Source organism: Coenobita brevimanus, chromosome 34 (assembly GCF_032717465.1).
Source record: "Coenobita brevimanus isolate Jiangsu-jjx chromosome 34, ASM3271746v2, whole genome shotgun sequence".
NCBI lineage: Eukaryota > Metazoa > Arthropoda > Malacostraca > Decapoda > Coenobitidae > Coenobita > Coenobita brevimanus.
Window position 1 is genome coordinate 9,882,608 of NC_136987.1, and position 16,794 is coordinate 9,899,401.

Below are 16,794 nucleotides of genomic sequence, written 5' to 3' on the forward strand. Positions count from 1 at the left end.
TGTCTCCCGGTCTCGAAAGAGAGCCGCGCTACACGTTAGGTGCTTGAGGAACGGGAAGCCGAGCCAAACACCTAGCATTACACTTAGACAAATAAGTATAAACCGCAGCTCCAGTAATGATGAGCAGTATGCACAGTTAGATAAGGACGAAAATTTAGTGAGTAAAGTATGCAATGATTAACGAGTTATCTCCTTGTAGGACGTCACCATGAAAAAGCAAGACGTAGATATGTAAATGACAGCGGGTGTCTTGTAATATTTAATTAGACCAGGAAATGCGTTGTATATCCCGGGCAGGATTTAGTACGACGAAAAGACGTACTGCTGTAGGGTCATTTGATGGCCGTGTTCCGGTAAAGGTTGACCTATGACAGGTAGAAACTTCCCGAAGGTGAAAGAAATCGGCTTGTGTTAGCCAGAAAAAACAGCAACGTGCACCAGTACCAGTGAAAGGATTAAGACAGCTTTGTAATTATTTGGAGTACAACGAGAGTAAGTGTAACAGTTGCGTGTGTTTGTACATAACCAGAGGTTAAGCAATTTTATTCTGAAGTTTCGTGTAATGAGGCGGGGGTTTGGAGAGCGAGGAGGGTGATTGGTGTGGCATATGGTATCATGATTGCTGTTATGACTGAGTTTTGAGGGACCGGGATTTCAAAAGATGTTCCGGTATTATTTCGTATTTACACCCAACTCACTGACAAGAAAATGGGCTAACTCACCTTATACTTTATGCAGTTCTAATCTTTTTTTCTTCTATGGCACTTCTGTCTTAAATCAGCCGCTGATGAGTTATGCAATTTATATTATTATTTTCAATGGCAGAGAGCCATCTTTCCCCTGCAGTGGTCAGACAGTTGTGTGTGTTTGTTTGTGCGTGTTGTGTGTGTGTGGGTGGATAAAGCGCATGCGTCGCACATGATTCAGCCAATCACCAAGAAGGATTTCAAACGCCCCACGCTAGGGCCCGCAGGATTTGAAACTCAGTTCGTCTCCAGTCATGAACTCTGAAGGCTGCAGAATTAATTACTTCAGGAGCTGTAAACTGGTAGGTAAAGGCATTATTTCGTATTTACACCCGGTTAGGTTAGGTTAGATGAGGTTTGGTTAATGTCAGGAAGGGTCTGGGGGGTGGAGCCCCCCAGTTAGGAAGCATGGCCAGGGCTAGGGGGCCTTGGGGGCGAAGCCCCCCAGTTAGGAAACACGAACTCGCTAAGAAGCTTAAATTTATATTTTTCCGAAGGATTTTAGTGTTTTTCATTGAATTTGATACCAGTTTCAGTCGGAAATCACTCGTTTTTGCGTGTTTTCCCCACCCTAAACCCCGCTTTCCCACAGGTCTCCCATTATTCTTGCGGGGGGGGGGAGGGACCGCAAAAACAAGTGATTTCCGACAGAAATGATTACCAGATTCAAACGAAAAATACTAAAATCCTTCGGAAAAATATAATTTTAAGCTTCTTTGGGAGTTGGGTGTAAATATGAAAATTTACCGAAGTTCCTGCCCTGGGCTGGTGCTTCCATGTCACTGAACTGGTATCACGATGTTGTCAGTTGAATTAAACATTTCTAAAGCCTGTCAAACAGTTTCCTGGACTTATTAAGAATGAAGATTAGTGCAGTGCCCTCAAATTATGTATTATTAAATTATTTTATTTTTTTTAACCAAATGCAACCTTTTCATGTTTTCTATTGAAATAAGTCTTTCACAGGTTACTTATTATTCCTGGATTACCACAGCTACTGGGGGTTTGTGTAAACTTATGTCTGCAAGCTGTAAATGAGAATTTAGAATGCATAAAGATTCTGCCGACCTTTGCCAGTACCGGCAGCTGGCCATTATTTAATGTTCCTAATACGCATTTTTAAATTTGAAAGCTGACTGTCAAATGCAAATGAGGTTAGGTTGGAGATTTGGCTTGGTTAGGTTAGGTTTGGTTAAATTATTAAGTTTCCTGTTGCTTTGACACGGAATACACCAATGTGTCCAGTTGGAGCTATAGTTGGTAAACAATGTGGCCAGTTTTTTTTTTTTTTTTTTTTTTTTTTTTTTATGCGAGGAAGAAGGAACCAAAGGCCATGAGCCCGCAGTAACAGTTCCCTCCAAGAGAAAAACAAAATACAATAGAGAGCCAAATTCAAGATCCGATCATTTTGAGATGCCTGGACACACTGCGTTTGAAAGACTGGAGATCATAGGCAGGAGGAAATACAGACAGAGGGAGACAGTTCCAGAGCTGACCTGTTGCATGAATGAAAGACTGGGAGTAACGGTTAACTCTTGCATTAGAGAGTTGGACAGAAAAGGGATGAGAGTTTGCTGCCAGACGTGCAAGCAGACAGTTCAGAGGAGCAGTGACCATTAAAGTAGCGATAGAAAAGAGATAAAGATGCAACAGTGCGGCGAAGAGACAGAGGTTGAAGGGAGTCAGTAAGAGGAGGAGAGTTAATGAGACGAAAAGCCTTTGACTCCACCCTATTGAGAAGAGCTGTATGTGGGGGAGCCTCCCCACACATGAGAGTTGTACCACACAGGGGGCGGATAAAACCCCTGTATAGAGTCAACAATTGTGCAGGGGTGAAGAAAGAGCGGAGTCGGCTTAGCACACCCAATCTCTTGGAAGCAGATTTTACAAGAGATGTAATATGATCTTTCCAAGATAAGTCCCGAGTAAATGAAACCCCAAGCATGTTCAAGGATGATGCAGGATTAATCTGAATATTATTAAACATTAGTGGGTATACCTGTGGAAGATTTTGTCGGGTTGATAGGTGTAAGAACTGAGTCTTAGAAGCATTAAAGACAACCATATTATTTTTACCCCAGTCAGAGATATGAGCCAAGTCAGACATTAGGTGTGCCATAGCCTCATCCCTTGTTTCTTGAAGTAACTGTTGAGATGGGCGTTGCGGGAACCGAATGGAAAGGTGAAGGGTGGAGTCATCAGCGTATGAGTGGATAGGGTTAGATGTACAGCTTAGAAGATCATTGATGAATAAAAGGTAGAGAGTTGGTGATAGGACAGAGCCCTGAGGAACACCACTGTTGACAGATCTAGGAGAAGAACGATGGCCGTCTACGACAGCAGCTATAGAACGACCAGAAAGGAAGCTAGCGATGAAGGTACAGATAGAAGGATAGAAACCGTAGGAGGGCAGTTTGGAAATTAAAGATTTATGCCAGACTCGATCGAAAGCCTTTGAGATGTCAAGTGCAATGGCAAAGCTTTCGCCAAAGTCCCGAAAGGAGGATGACCAGGAATCTGAAAGGTAGGTGAGAAGATCGCCAGTGGAGCGTCCCTGACGGAACCCATACTGATGATCGGAAAGAAGGTTGTGACAGGAAAGATGCCTTAAAATTTTTTTATTAAGAATTGACTCGAAAACTTTTGAAATACAGGACGTTAAAGGAATTGGACGATAGTTGGAGGGTTGGGAGTGGTCACCCTTCTTTGGGACCGGCTGAATGAGAGCAAACTTCCAGCAAGAAGGAAAGGTACAAGTTGACAGACAAAGGCGAAATAGTTTGCCTAGGCAGGGTGTAAGCACAGAAGCACAGTTTTTGAGAACAACAGGAGGGACCCCATCAGGCCCATATGCTTTGTTAGTACTGAGGCCAGTAATGGCAGAAAATACATCAACTGAAGAAATTTTAATGTCAGCCATGAGGAAGTCAGAGGGGGGAAGTGATGGAGGAACAGCACCGGAATCGTCTAAGGTGGAATTGGAGGAGAAAGTCTAGGCGTAAGAGATCTGCTTTATCAGTAGAAGAAATAGCTACAGAACCATCAGAGTAGAAAAGAGGAGGGAAGGATGATGAGGTAAAGTTGTTAGAAAGATTTTTGGCAAGGTGCCAGAAGGAGCGGGAAGAATTAGTTGGAGAGTTGAGAGCATTTAGTATGGATGAAATTATTTTTAGTAGAGCGAAGAACAGACTTAGCACGATTCCGGGCAGAAACGTAAAGATTATGTGATTCAGGGGTGGGTTGGCTCCGGTACCTTTTGTAGGCCTTCTCCTTGTTGCGGACAGCATTAGAACAAGCGTGATTAAACCAAGGCTTTCTTGCGTTAGTCAAAGGATATGAGAAAGGAATGTATGCTTCCATGCCCGAGAGAATAACCTCCGTAATGCACAAGGCACACTCAGATGGCTCACGGCCATGGAAGCAATAATCATTCCAGGGAAAATCAAAGAAGTACTGCCTGAGGGCCTCCCAGTCCGCAGCTCCAAAATGCCAGAGACGACGTTTCCCTGGAGGGTCCGCAGGCCGTACTGGAGCGATAGGACAGGTTAAGGTAATAAGGTTGTGATCGGAGGAGCCCAACGGAGAGAAAAGATTAACAGAGTAAGCAGAAGGATTAGTTGTGAGGAAGAGGTCAAGTATGTTGGAGCTCTCTCCAAGGCGGTCAGGGATACGGGGTAGGGTGCTGTACAAGCTGCTCTAGGTCATTAAGGATAGAAAAGATGTAGGCTTGTTCACCAGGTGGATCCGTGAAAGGAGAGGAGAGCCAAAGGTGGTGGGAACATTGAAATCTCCAAGAATGGAGATTTCAGAGAAAGGAGAAATGGACAGAATGTGTTCCATCGTAGAAGTAAGATAGTCAAAGAATTTTTGATAGTCAGTAGAATTAGGGATAAGTAAACAGCACAGATATATTTAGTCAGAGAATGACAGGAAAGCCAAGCCAGAGAGTGGAGAAATCAGAAGAATCAACTTCAGGAACACGAGAGCAAGATAAGTCGTTGCGTATGTATACACAACAGCCACCTTTGGCTTTGAAATGAGTATAGAGAAAGTAGGAGGATACAGAAAAGGGTTTGCTGTCAGTTGCCTCAGACAGCTGAGTCTCCGTTAGAAAAAGAAGGTGAGGTTTAGAGGAGGAGACGTGGTGCTCAACAGAGCGAAAGTTAGATGAAAGGTCACGCGAATGTTGCAGAAATGAAGAAGAAGAGAGTCAGACAGTGGTTCCAGGCACCTCGAGTCGTCACTGGGAGAGGGGCAGATGGCGGGGGCATTTATGGTCCCCCCCCCTGGGGACTCCGAGGCTGGGTGAATTGACGCCATTTTGGTAAATTTTGAATAGGAAGTGTAGTGTGTACTGTGCATGTAGTTTGGTGAAGATAGATAGAGAAATTTGTACTGGAGAGCATGCTGGCCTACTCTCTGTGTAACTGAGACACTGAAAAAGTTCAGCAAAGGGGGATGGTCAGGAACTAGTCCTGAGGGCTGATGAAACGGGAGCTCCAGCACTCCCTGTCATCAGCTTTCCATCCACCTCGGGAGTACTGCCCTGCTCGACTGGTGCTACAGTCTACCAGTTGAAGACATCATCGGTAAATATTGCCTGGCCTCCTCCCAAAATACCTCAAAATAGGTATATTTTGTCTTTTTTCAATCACTTGTTGCACTCACAGTGGAACAGTTAACTATCAGTGTTTCTTATGTACCAAAATAACTTGTATACCTTGAGATTGTGAGTTTGTTATGATATAGGCACAATCACCTTGTCTATTTGGTAAATCTATCTGTCTATTTATCTATTGCCAGACGCCTCAATCCCGTTTGGGGTGGCCACAAACATATCATCTCCACGTCGTTCTGTCCCCCGCCATTTCACTGCCCTGATTCCAACTCACACCCCCCTCATATACCTCTCAACCCCATCCCTCCATCTCATCCTCGGCCTCCCCCTCCCTCTTCCCCCCTCCACCTCACTCACATACACTCTCTTCGTCAGTCTTTCACCCTCCATCCTCTCCACATGGCCGAACCACCTCAGTGTGTTCCTCATAACAATTCTTATCACATCCACACCACAACAGTCCTTTATATCCTCATTCGTCAGCCTGTCTCTCCATGTGACTCCACAGGTTCCTCTTAAATAACTCATTTCCACTGCTCTCACTCTTGACTTGTGTCCTTCCAACAACGTCCAAGCTTCACTTCCATAAGTTAGAGTTGGTATCACAATACTGTCATGTAGTAACTTTTTCACTTCCATGCTCACTTCCCTGTTTCTTATCACTGCTTTCAAAGAACCTGCAACCTTTCTTCCCTGCTGCACCCTTTCAAGCACTTCACCCTCCAAACCTCCATCCTTACTCATCACGCTACCCTAGTACTTAAACGTACTCACATTTTCCAATTCCTCACCATCCAATCTCGCTGTACATTCACTGACTTCACCTCTCTCAAAGACCACCACTTTACTCTTCCCTACATTCACCTTTAGATTCCGTTTCTTGCACACTCTCCCAAACTCATCCACCAAGCCTTGCAGCTCCCCTTCATCTTCACTCAACAACACAGTATCATTTGCAAACAACAGTACAGGGAGTTTCCAAACACTATTCTCTCTCACCAGGGCCACTCCAACATCCACTACTCTACCTTGTACCTCTTTTATTACCCCATCCATGAACAGATTGAACAACCATGGAGACATGACATATCCCTGTTTCAACCCAACCTCCAAAGAGAAAAATTCACTTAGTTCACCATCCACACGCACTGCAGCCATAGCACCATCATACATACTCTTCACAGCATTCAACAACTTTCCATCTACTCCATATATTCTTAATACTTTCCACAATCCTTGTCTATCCACCCTGTCATATGCTTTCTCCAAATCTATGAAAGCCGCATACAACTTCTTTCCCTTCTCTAGAAACTTTTCCACTAAAGATCTAAGAATGAATATCTGATCTACACAACCTCTTCCCTTTCTAAAGCCTCCCTGTTCTTCTCCAACTAATTCCTCTGTTCTTTCTCTAACTCTGTCAATAAGTATCTTACCATACACTTTTCCTATTATACTAAGAAGACAAATGCCCCTATGATTACCACACACTTCTTTTTCCCCTTTTCCTTTGTACAAGGGAATAATTATACCTGACTTCCAATCCTCCGGGACTCTACCTTCCTCCCAGGCCAATCTGCACATTTTCCACATCCATTCTACTACTATCTCTCCCCCATGCTTCAGCATTTCACCACACACTCCATCAATTCCTGGGGCCTTCCCCAATTTAACTTTCTTCATTGCTTCCACAACTTCCATCCTACTGATTTCTTCCTGTCTTCTCATCTCCCTCCTTCTCCCAGCTATTCCCCAGCCACTGATACTCGTATTACTTCCATCCTCTATGTTCAACAATTCCTTAAAGTGTTCTCTCCATTTGCTCACTCTTTCTCCCTTCTCCACTAGTAATCTGCCATTTTTATCTTTCACTCCCCTGTTAACCTCACTACCACCCTGTCTTACTCTCTTCACCTCTTTCCAGAACATTTTCTTACAGTCCCTCCACTTTACACTCAGATTCCTTCCAAATTCCTCATCCACTCTCTTCTTACTCTGTCTTACTAATCTTTTCACCTGCCTCTTTCTTTCTACATATAACTCTTTCTTCCGCCTCTCAACTTCTTCCACGCCCCTATTTCTCATCCATTCATTGTATTTTTTCTTCTTTTGTGCCACAGCCTGTCTCACCTCTTCATTCCACCACGCCGTTCCTTGAACCCCCCTCCGTCTTCTCTTCCTCCCACACACCACATCACATGCTGCACATATTTCTTCTGTAAATATCCTGCACACACCTTCCACGTCCCCCATCTGCTCCAATTCATATTTGCCCAATCGTTCCTCCACTTCTCTCTTATACTCTGCCTTTTTCTCATCCTCTTGTAACCTTTCCACTCTCCTTGCAACTACTCCTTCCTCTCGTCTTTCCCTTCTTCTATTCCTCTATCTTACTTGTATCCTAATTCTGGCCACCACCAAGTAGTGGTCAGAAAGTCCACTTCCCCAACCTCTATAAGCTCTTGCATCCATTACACATCTTCGCATCCTTTCATCCACACACACATAATCAATCATTGTCTTCCTTTCATTCAGCTCACCACCCACCCTTCTCATCACTTGCCATGTATACCTGTGGATCATTTTATGCCTGAAGAGGGTATTGGCTATCACCAACCCCCTCTCAGCACAAATGTCCACTAACACACTGCCATTCTCATCTATCGCAGCAGGCACACCCCACTCACCAATTATTCCCTCCACCTTCACATTCCCTACTTTACCATTCATATCACTGATCAAAAACACTCTCTCATTCCTTCCAAACTTTTCCATGCACACTTACTTACCTGAATTACTGTACTGTACTTTGCTTTGGTAAAGGTTATTTCCAGCGGTAGCTAGATAGGTATAACTTTAGAAGTAACCATCGATACCAATTTTCATTATATTACGTCCCTGAACTATTCTAAGTAAGACTTACCTTTTAAGCCTAGTTTGAATTGGGGGAGCGAATTTTGTAGGGTTAGTCGTGTAGTGGCTTAGGTTAGGCTATTGCTTAGTAGCGGATGAATGTCGCGCCATATTGGCTGGTGCAAGCGTGTGCACATGGTCTATGTCAGGCCTTAGGTTAGGCCTAGGTTAGGATAGGTTGGGTCAGGTTAGGTTAGTTTAATGCAAAATAGTGCATTTTAAATTAATTTTGATTATGATTTTGGAGGATAAACCCACTTTTGGAAATCTCACTCAAAATTCCAAAAGGGGGATTTTCCCCCAAAATGAAGGTCAAAATGAATTAGAACACACTATATTGCATTGGAAACCAAAAGAATAATAGTACAAAAAAACGTTGGTTACTTCTAAAAATTTACCGCTAGATAAAAACTCTACTTATACGTTTATTATATTGGCTTGCTGAATTATGGTGCTGGTGTTGGTTAGGTTAGATTATACTGGGACAGGGCCCTACCAGTAGTAATCAGGGTTGACAAAAAAAACTTTTTTTTTTTTAAAGCCCAACCCACCTGGGCTTTTTCAGTTTTTTTTCACAAAATGCCAAACAAAAAACGGACAAAAATGTTTTTTTTTTTTTTAATTTATCATAAATAAAATAATGTTTCTGCTATACATAATTATGAATAGCCCAATAAATACTATTTTTCACACAGCTGTTTGAATGAGGGGAAATGAACACAATCATGTTTTGACCTGTTTGGCTGATATCCTTAGGCTGCCTGTTACACAGCAGGCATGCACCAAATCAATAACAGCCTTCTGTATAAAATAAATGATCATGCTAAGTTTGAACCAAATCTGTCAAGAATTGTGACCTCCAGCTTTACACACACACACACACACAAATGGAGAAAGAGAGGTAATAATAAATCAAAGGAAGAATATAAAAGAACTAGACATGAATATACAGTACAAGAATAGGCAGAGAGGAAGAGAGAAACTTTGAAAAAGGCATAATTGACAAATGTAGGGAAGAACCCAATTGTTTTTTAGATTTGTTAATGTCAAATTGAAACAAAAGGAAGGGATCGCCCAACTGAAAGTAGAAGGAGAGGTCTATAAAGAAGCGACAATGCAAGCTGAAATAATGAACAAATGTTTCCAATTGGTTTTCACTAAAGAAAGGGACTTTGTGGAAGGGGAGGGTATGACTAGAAATGTAGTGATAAAAGACATTAAAGTGGAAGTGCAGGAAGTGTATAAATTACTGGAAACTCAAGATGTAAGGAAAGCCCCAGGATCGGATGGAATCTCTACCTGGGTACTGAAAGAGTGCAGAGAACAACTGGCAGATAAATTCATGATTTAATTGTGTGTTCTCTGGAAGAAGGGAAAGTGCCTTGGGAATGGAAGAGGGTCAGTGTGGTACCAATATATAAGGGAGGAAACAAGGATGAACCCCTGAATATTAGCCCAGTGTCCCTGACCAGCGTAGTTGCAAAATTATGCGAGAGAATCCGAAAAGACAGATGGATAAAATATCTGGAGGAGACGAACATATTGGCTGAGAGCCAGTTTGGATTCAGAAGTGGAAGGTCATGTGTTTCCAACTTGTTGAGCATTTACTGAAGAGTGACTGACGTGTTACAGGAGAGAGACAGCTGGGTGAATTGTGTGTATCTAGATCTGGAGAAAGCCTTTGACAAGGTACCCCACAAGCAACTTATGTGGAAATTGGAACACATAGGAGGGCTGAAGGGAAACGTCCTGGAGTGGATATGTGACTTCTTGAGAGAGAGAGAAATGAGGACAATAATAAAGGACAATATGTCCGGATGGAGGGAAGGAACAAGTGGAGTCCCACAGGGCTCGGTGTTAGCGCCAGTAATGTTCCTGATGTATGTAAATGATATGGTAGATGGAGTGAACAGTTACACAAGTCTGTTTGCTGATGATGCAAAGATCTTGAGGAGAGTAGAAGTTGAGGAAGACTGTAAAATGCTGCAGGAAGACCTGAATAGGATCCAAGGTTGGAGCCGGATGTGGGAAATGAAATTTAATGCAAAAAAATGTAAGATATTGGAAATGGGTAAGAGTATCAAGAGGCCATCACTGAATTATATGATGGGTAATGAACCAATCAAAAAAGTGAGAAAAGAGAAAGATTTGGGAGTGCTGGTCCAGGATAGTTTGTCACCGGAAAAACACATTAACAAGATAGAGAGACGTACAGTCTCTTGACTAACATGCGAGTGGCATTCCATTACATGGATGAGGAAATGATTAAAAAATTGATAGTGGCCATGATCCGCCTCAGATTAGAATATGCAGCGGTAGTGTGGTGCCCACACAAAAAGAAAGATATAAAAGATTGAGAGAATACAAAGAACAGCAACCAAGATGGTCCCCAGTCTGGCAGATCTGTCATACAGAGAGAGGCTGGAAAAGCTGGATTTGCCTTCCTTAGAGGAAAGGAGAAAGAGGGGAGACATGATTGCAGTGTTCAGGACCATGATAGGAGTAGATAAAATTGACCAAGAAGATCTGTTTGTAGGCCTATGTGATAAGAGCAACAAGAGGACACGTAATGAAATTGAAGAAGTCAAGCTGCTTGAAGGATATAAAGAAATATAGCTTTCCTTTTAGAAGTATAGACATATGGAATAGCCTGGACAAAGAGATTGTCCAGTCTGAAAACTTAAACGAGTTTAAAGCTAAATTTGACTTACTGAGAAACAGCGACGGGAACCCACAAGCATAGCACATTTCATGTCTATCACAGTTAGGTATATTAGGTAAACACACAGATATTTGGAACGACTTAGACAAAGAGGTGATGCAGGAGAAAAACATTTGTGTGTGTAAAAGAAGACTAGATAAATGTGGATATGGAGACAGGACAACACGAGCATTGCTCAGTTCCTGTAAACTACAAATAGGTAAACACACACACACACACACACACACACACACAGGTCTCCGACAGAGACGGAGCTCTTCTTGGATCGTGGAGAAATAATCGCAAAATCAGTGACGAAAAGAGGACCAGCCTATTTGTGATCATGTTAATGAGTGCGTGAGTGGTGGTCCCGTCGGACAGTAGTAAAAAAACCTGCGGTTTCGCTCACAAAAAGAACAAGATATAGTGAAAATAGAATAGTGGTAGGTGGTGGCGACCATCATCCACTCACTTGATGTAGTGCTGCCTACTTCTTCCTTAGCCTTTATCATTCTTTTTCTGTGCCTGCCCTCCTCTCTTCCTATTTCTCCCATCTTTTCTGTTACTACTTATTGCTTTTCTTTCCATTACAGGTGGCTTTACATTGAGTGACAAGCCAAATGGTTTCCTGTAAGCCAAGAAACCATTTACAACACTGGGTGGTAACCATATAACCAAACCATACGTGCTCCCTACGTGTCAAGTGGGTTGGTGGAGGGTTAGTGCCCCTCTCTGTAAATCAAATAACTCAGAGTCAAATGGCCACCCTGTATGGGATTATGGCGTCTGGCAATAGATAGATAGATAGAAGGTCTCCATATGGTTGAATCATGGCGGAAAGGGACGGTGCAATGTTTACAAGTGGCGAGAAAGAGTTCGAGGACTTCTGTGAAGAGGATGTGGGAAATGTAAGTACCTACAGTATTAAGTTGAACCAAACAAGAATAGCAGGTGTAGAGAAAACAGCAGGGAGGAATGTCCAGGAGATAAAAAAGGTATGGGCAGTGTAATGCTGGGTAGAATTAGGCTCGACTTCTCGTTCCTATTTCACCCAACGTGGAGCGGGGTCCTCTTTCGAGACCGGAGCTAGTGCAATAAAGAGAGGCAGGACATAAAAACTCTCGGCAACACCATACACGTATATTACCACAGTCAGACACAGGACATTTCAGCAGATATTACAACACGATATAGAGCAATATAAAACCTTATCTAAGATATGGGTATCTCACAGGATACTTGCTTTCTAGATACTAATGACAACACAACAATCCTAGTGTATCAGGAGTGCAGTAAATGCAGGTGCGCGCAGAGTGCGGAAGGGGGGGGAGTTGTGACTCACTAGGAGGAGATAGGGGAGGTGCGGAGAGTGATTTAAAACGGCGAGGAGAAAGTTATGGTAATATTGGAAGACGACAGATATTAGCAGGGGAGTTTATACGGTTTCTGCTAGTTAAGATACTTTGGCAAATAACTCTGATCCTTGATTTACACTTACTTTAGTTTTAAGAGCGAGAGCGAGTAATAGAGAGGGTTTTAGGGGTAGCGTGAGGAGGGAGGGAATATTATTATTAATACAGTACTTCCTTTCTTGATATTCTCTCATCGTAATGGGGGTATGTCTTTTTAGGCACAGGCTTATTAATTACATATATGTCAGAGAGGTCCTCCAGGTATAGTCCATAGAATCTTGCTTCACAACGCGGGAAAAAGGGCGAAATACTCTTAATACTACTTTCACAATATTACTTCGCGGCTAGCCAATGGATCTTGTTTCAGCGTAGGGAGAGATAGAACACTATTGACATTTCTTTCTCACGGTCTTCCTTCACAGCAATGGGGGTATGTCTTTATAGATATCCAGGGTGGCACTCGCACATATATTCACTCAGATCTTAGTCCACATTCTCGACCTCTAACTTCTCATTGTGGTCTGATTTACCCCGATATGCATTACATAGATTCACTGCACAATACTTATTCTAGGAGAGAGAGAGAGAGAGAGTCACACTTAACCTAAATCACTATTGTTACATTATCACCCGTATTCTCTTAGGGAGGAAGACGGACACGACATTGATGATCCGGCTGAGCTAGGGGCACCGTCAAGGCAGGGCGAGCCGAGAGGGCACGGAGCGGCTCGCAAGGGCGTCCTCTCGTGTCCGGGACTCCCTGTGGCTTCCGGACTGGGCTCCGGCGTAAGGCCCTTGGGACTGGGGCCAAATAGGTCCCGGAACCTCTGTTTCAGGTCCCGGCATAGTGGGGGCATGGAGAGGTCTCGCCCGGGTGTCCTGGGGAGGGCCGAGAGAGACGACGGGCTGCGGTCTCCAACGTCTAGAGGCGCCGTCAGGGGAGGACTGCGGCAGTGACTTTCACTGGGGCCCGACAGGTGTGTCTGCTCTAGAGCCAGGCGTAAAGAACAGAGACCGGGGGAGGCGAGGAGGTCTGTCCGGGATGTTCTGGGACAGGGAGCCTGGAGTTCAATCTCCGGCCGTGGAGACGTCCCTCTCCTTTGCACGCCCTGGGAGCGACCATAGATCGTCTCTACCTGGACACTGGGGGAGCGACCATTGATTGTCTCTATCCGGACACTGTGGGAGTGACCATTGATCGTCTCTACCTGGACACTGTGGGAGCGACCATTGATCGTCTCTACCGGGACACTAAGGGAGCGACCATTGATCGTCTCTACCTGGACACTGTGGGAGCGACCATTGATCATCTCTACCGGAACACTAAGGGAGCGACCATTGATCGTCTCTACCTGGACACTGTGGGAGCGACCATTGATCGTCTCTACCGGAACACTAAGGGAGCAACCATTGATCGTCTCTACCTGGACACTGTGGAAGCGACCATCGATTGTCTCTACCGGAACACTAAGGGAGCGACCATTGATCGTCCCTACCTGGACACTGTGGGAGCGACCATCAATCGTCTCTACCGGAACACTAAGGGAGCGACCATTGATCGTCTCTACCTGGACACTGTGGGAGCGACCATTGATCGTCTCTACCTGAACACTGTGGGAGCGACCATTGATCGTCTCTACCGAAACACTTTGGGAGCGACCATAGATCGTCTCTACCAGAGGGGCGCTGTCTGGAGGTTTAGTTCTAACTCCACCCCTAGCTAGCTTAGTGATTCCGCTGCACGAAGGTAGTGTCTTTCGCCTACGGTGGCGGCGGTGTGGTGGCTGCATGTCACAGGGGCGCACGGCCCGGGCTGACATGCGTCGTTGTTGCCCGGAGTGGTGGTGGCTGGTGGCGGCTACCCCGTGGGGTCCGTGTGGGGGTGTCGGTATGCTTGTGGGCAAACTCTGTTGTTCCTGGTTTGCCCTGTCGTCAGGGATACTATTGTATTCTCCGGGAGTTTCCTTGGGAGTACTGTTAAAGCCATGCATTTCAACACCCTGTTCTTGTAAAAAGTCACGTCCCCGTGGCTGGAGGTGGAACGCAAGTGTGTTGGGAGTGGTGTAGACGGGCTGGAGTTGTCGCAGTGTATTCTGCCAGGCGACAGTGTAGGAATTTTCCTCTTGTGCTGGGTCGTAGGTGAGGAAGAGTGCAGGGGCGGGCCTAAAATTCCAGCTGGCTAGGGCTCTCGTGCTCCTGTTCCTGCTCTAGTTCTCCTGGAGGGGGTTCGTCCACGGGCACCAGCTCGTCCCCTGGGGCCTCGCCTTCTAGGGCGGACACTTTACGTGAACCCGGGGTTGTGATTCTGCGGCAAGCAGCTTTCAACTGGTCTCATATGTCGTGAAGGGGGCAGCGGGAGTTGCAGGCTGTGAATTCCCATGGGTTGATCAGAATTAGGTTCGGGTTTTCTCGCGGGGTGGGGCGCCGACGGGAGGGGTGTGCCCTGGGCGGACTAGGCGTCGGGGTCGGGCTGGTGTGGGGCAGAGGCAGACGCGGTGTGGCTGGGGGAGCCGGGGGTCGGGTGGGGAATTTCTTGACAACATTAATTTGTTGTGGAGAAGGGCAGGCGGTCAGGAGGCGCTGTATCAGCTGTATATCTCTATCCATGTCTCCTGTTGGGTCATGGATAGTAAAGTGTTGCTTCACAACACTTGGGAGTACTCGGAGCAGAGTACAGTAATCACTCTAATATCCGGACGCCCAATATCCAAACATCCCCACTATCCGGACATAAGAATGTTTCATACTGTACTTTTTTTCCATACTAGACTTACCTCATTTCACTCTTTAATGTCCTTTATTGGTGTGAATAGGGTGTTAGGAGCTATGCATGTGCAGTAGGAAGGTGTTTTTCTGAGTTAGGCTAGGTTAGGGTCCATAAGTACCAGTCCAGGAGCCAGTCACCAGAATGTTTATTATTGTATGAACCTACTTCTAAACCCTCATTTTATGTTTCTTTTGCATTTATTTCAGTCATTTATGTGCCTTATTGGTGTGATTTGGGTCTTAAATAGGTGCTATGCATGTCCAGAGGGAGTTGTATAGGTGTTTCTCTGAGTTAGGGTCCATAAGTACAAGTCCATAAGCTGGGGCCCAATATCCGGACAGAACCAATATCCGGACCTACCTATGGCTCTATTACGTCGGATATTGGAGTGATTACTGTATTAAATGTATGCTGATCCCGGGTTTCTTCGTCTGCCTCCGGGTAGACAGCAGTAACCAGGCGTCTTGCCTGTAACAGGGTATTATCTAAATCCCCGTCATATGCAAAACTATCCAATTTGGATACAGCCACCACTTTCCCTAATGATGGGGTGATGGCTTGGACAGCGAACTTGGTAAAGTTCTGCCAGGTGAGTTCTGGGACGATTTTCGGCGCAATGTTTGTTGCGGCTTTACCCAGTAGTGGTAGTGTGACTGCAATTTTTTGTTGGTCATTTTCAAAGCCAATATCTAGTAAGGGTTTAATTATTGCAAGATATGTGTGTATGTCATACTGGTCAGGGTCAAACTTGGGTAACTGAACGTGCGGTTTAGTTGCCATTTTTCAAATATTTCCTGCTTACCTCTCTTCTATACTCAGATCTAGAACCACCGCTGGCCACCAGTGTAATGCTGGGTAGAATTAGGCTCGACTTCTCGTTCCTATTTCACCCAGCGTGGAGCGGGGTCCTCTTTCGAGACCGGAGCTAATGCAATAAAGAGAGGCAGGACATAAAAACTCTCGGCAACACCATACACGTATATTACCACAGTCAGACACAGGACATTTCAGCAGATATTACAACACAATATAGAGCAATATAAAACCTTATCTAAGATATGGGTATCTCGCAGGATACTTGCTTTCTAGATACTGATGACAACACAACAATCCTAGTGTATCAGGAGTGCAGTAAATACAGGTGCGTGCAGAGCGTGGAAGGGGGGGAGGGGGGGGAGTTGTGACTCACTAGGAGGAGATAGGGGAGGTGCGGAGAGTGACTTAAAACGGCGAGGAGAAAGTTATGGTAATATTGGAAGACGACAGATATTAGCAGGGGAGTTTATATGGTTTCTGCTAGTTAAGATACTTTGGCAAATAACTCTGATCCTTGATTTACACTTACTTTAGTTTTAAGAGCGAGAGCGAGTAATAGAGAGGGTTTTAGGGGTAGCGTGAGGAGGGAGGGAATATTATTATTAATACTTCCTTTCTTGATATTCTCTCATCGTAATGGGGGTATGTCTTTTTAGGCACAGGCTTATTAATTACATATATGTCAGAGAGGTCCTCCAGGTATAGTCCATAGAATCTCGCTTCACAACGCGGGAAAAAGGGCGAAATACTCTTAATACTACTTTCACAATATTACTTCGCGGCTAGCCAATGGATCTTGTTTCAGCGTGGGGAGAGATAGA

The 16,794-nt window shown here is 44.7% G+C and overlaps 1 protein-coding gene across 2 annotated transcripts in view; it reads left to right on the plus strand.

Moving 5' to 3' along the window:
• Nucleotides 1-372: 372 nt before the first annotated feature.
• The window catches only part of LOC145396068 (UDP-glucose 4-epimerase-like), a 258,329-nt gene continuing 241,907 nt past the window's right edge, over nucleotides 373-16,794 (plus strand). Inside the window, exon 1 of one of the 2 annotated variants that reach the window (XM_080269533.1) lies at nucleotides 373-492. The gene's annotated coding sequence lies outside the window, so the exon portion shown is untranslated. Of the gene's footprint in view, nucleotides 493-917; nucleotides 1,049-16,794 lie in introns of those variants that run through there. The other variant, XM_080269534.1, reaches the window with a different exon arrangement.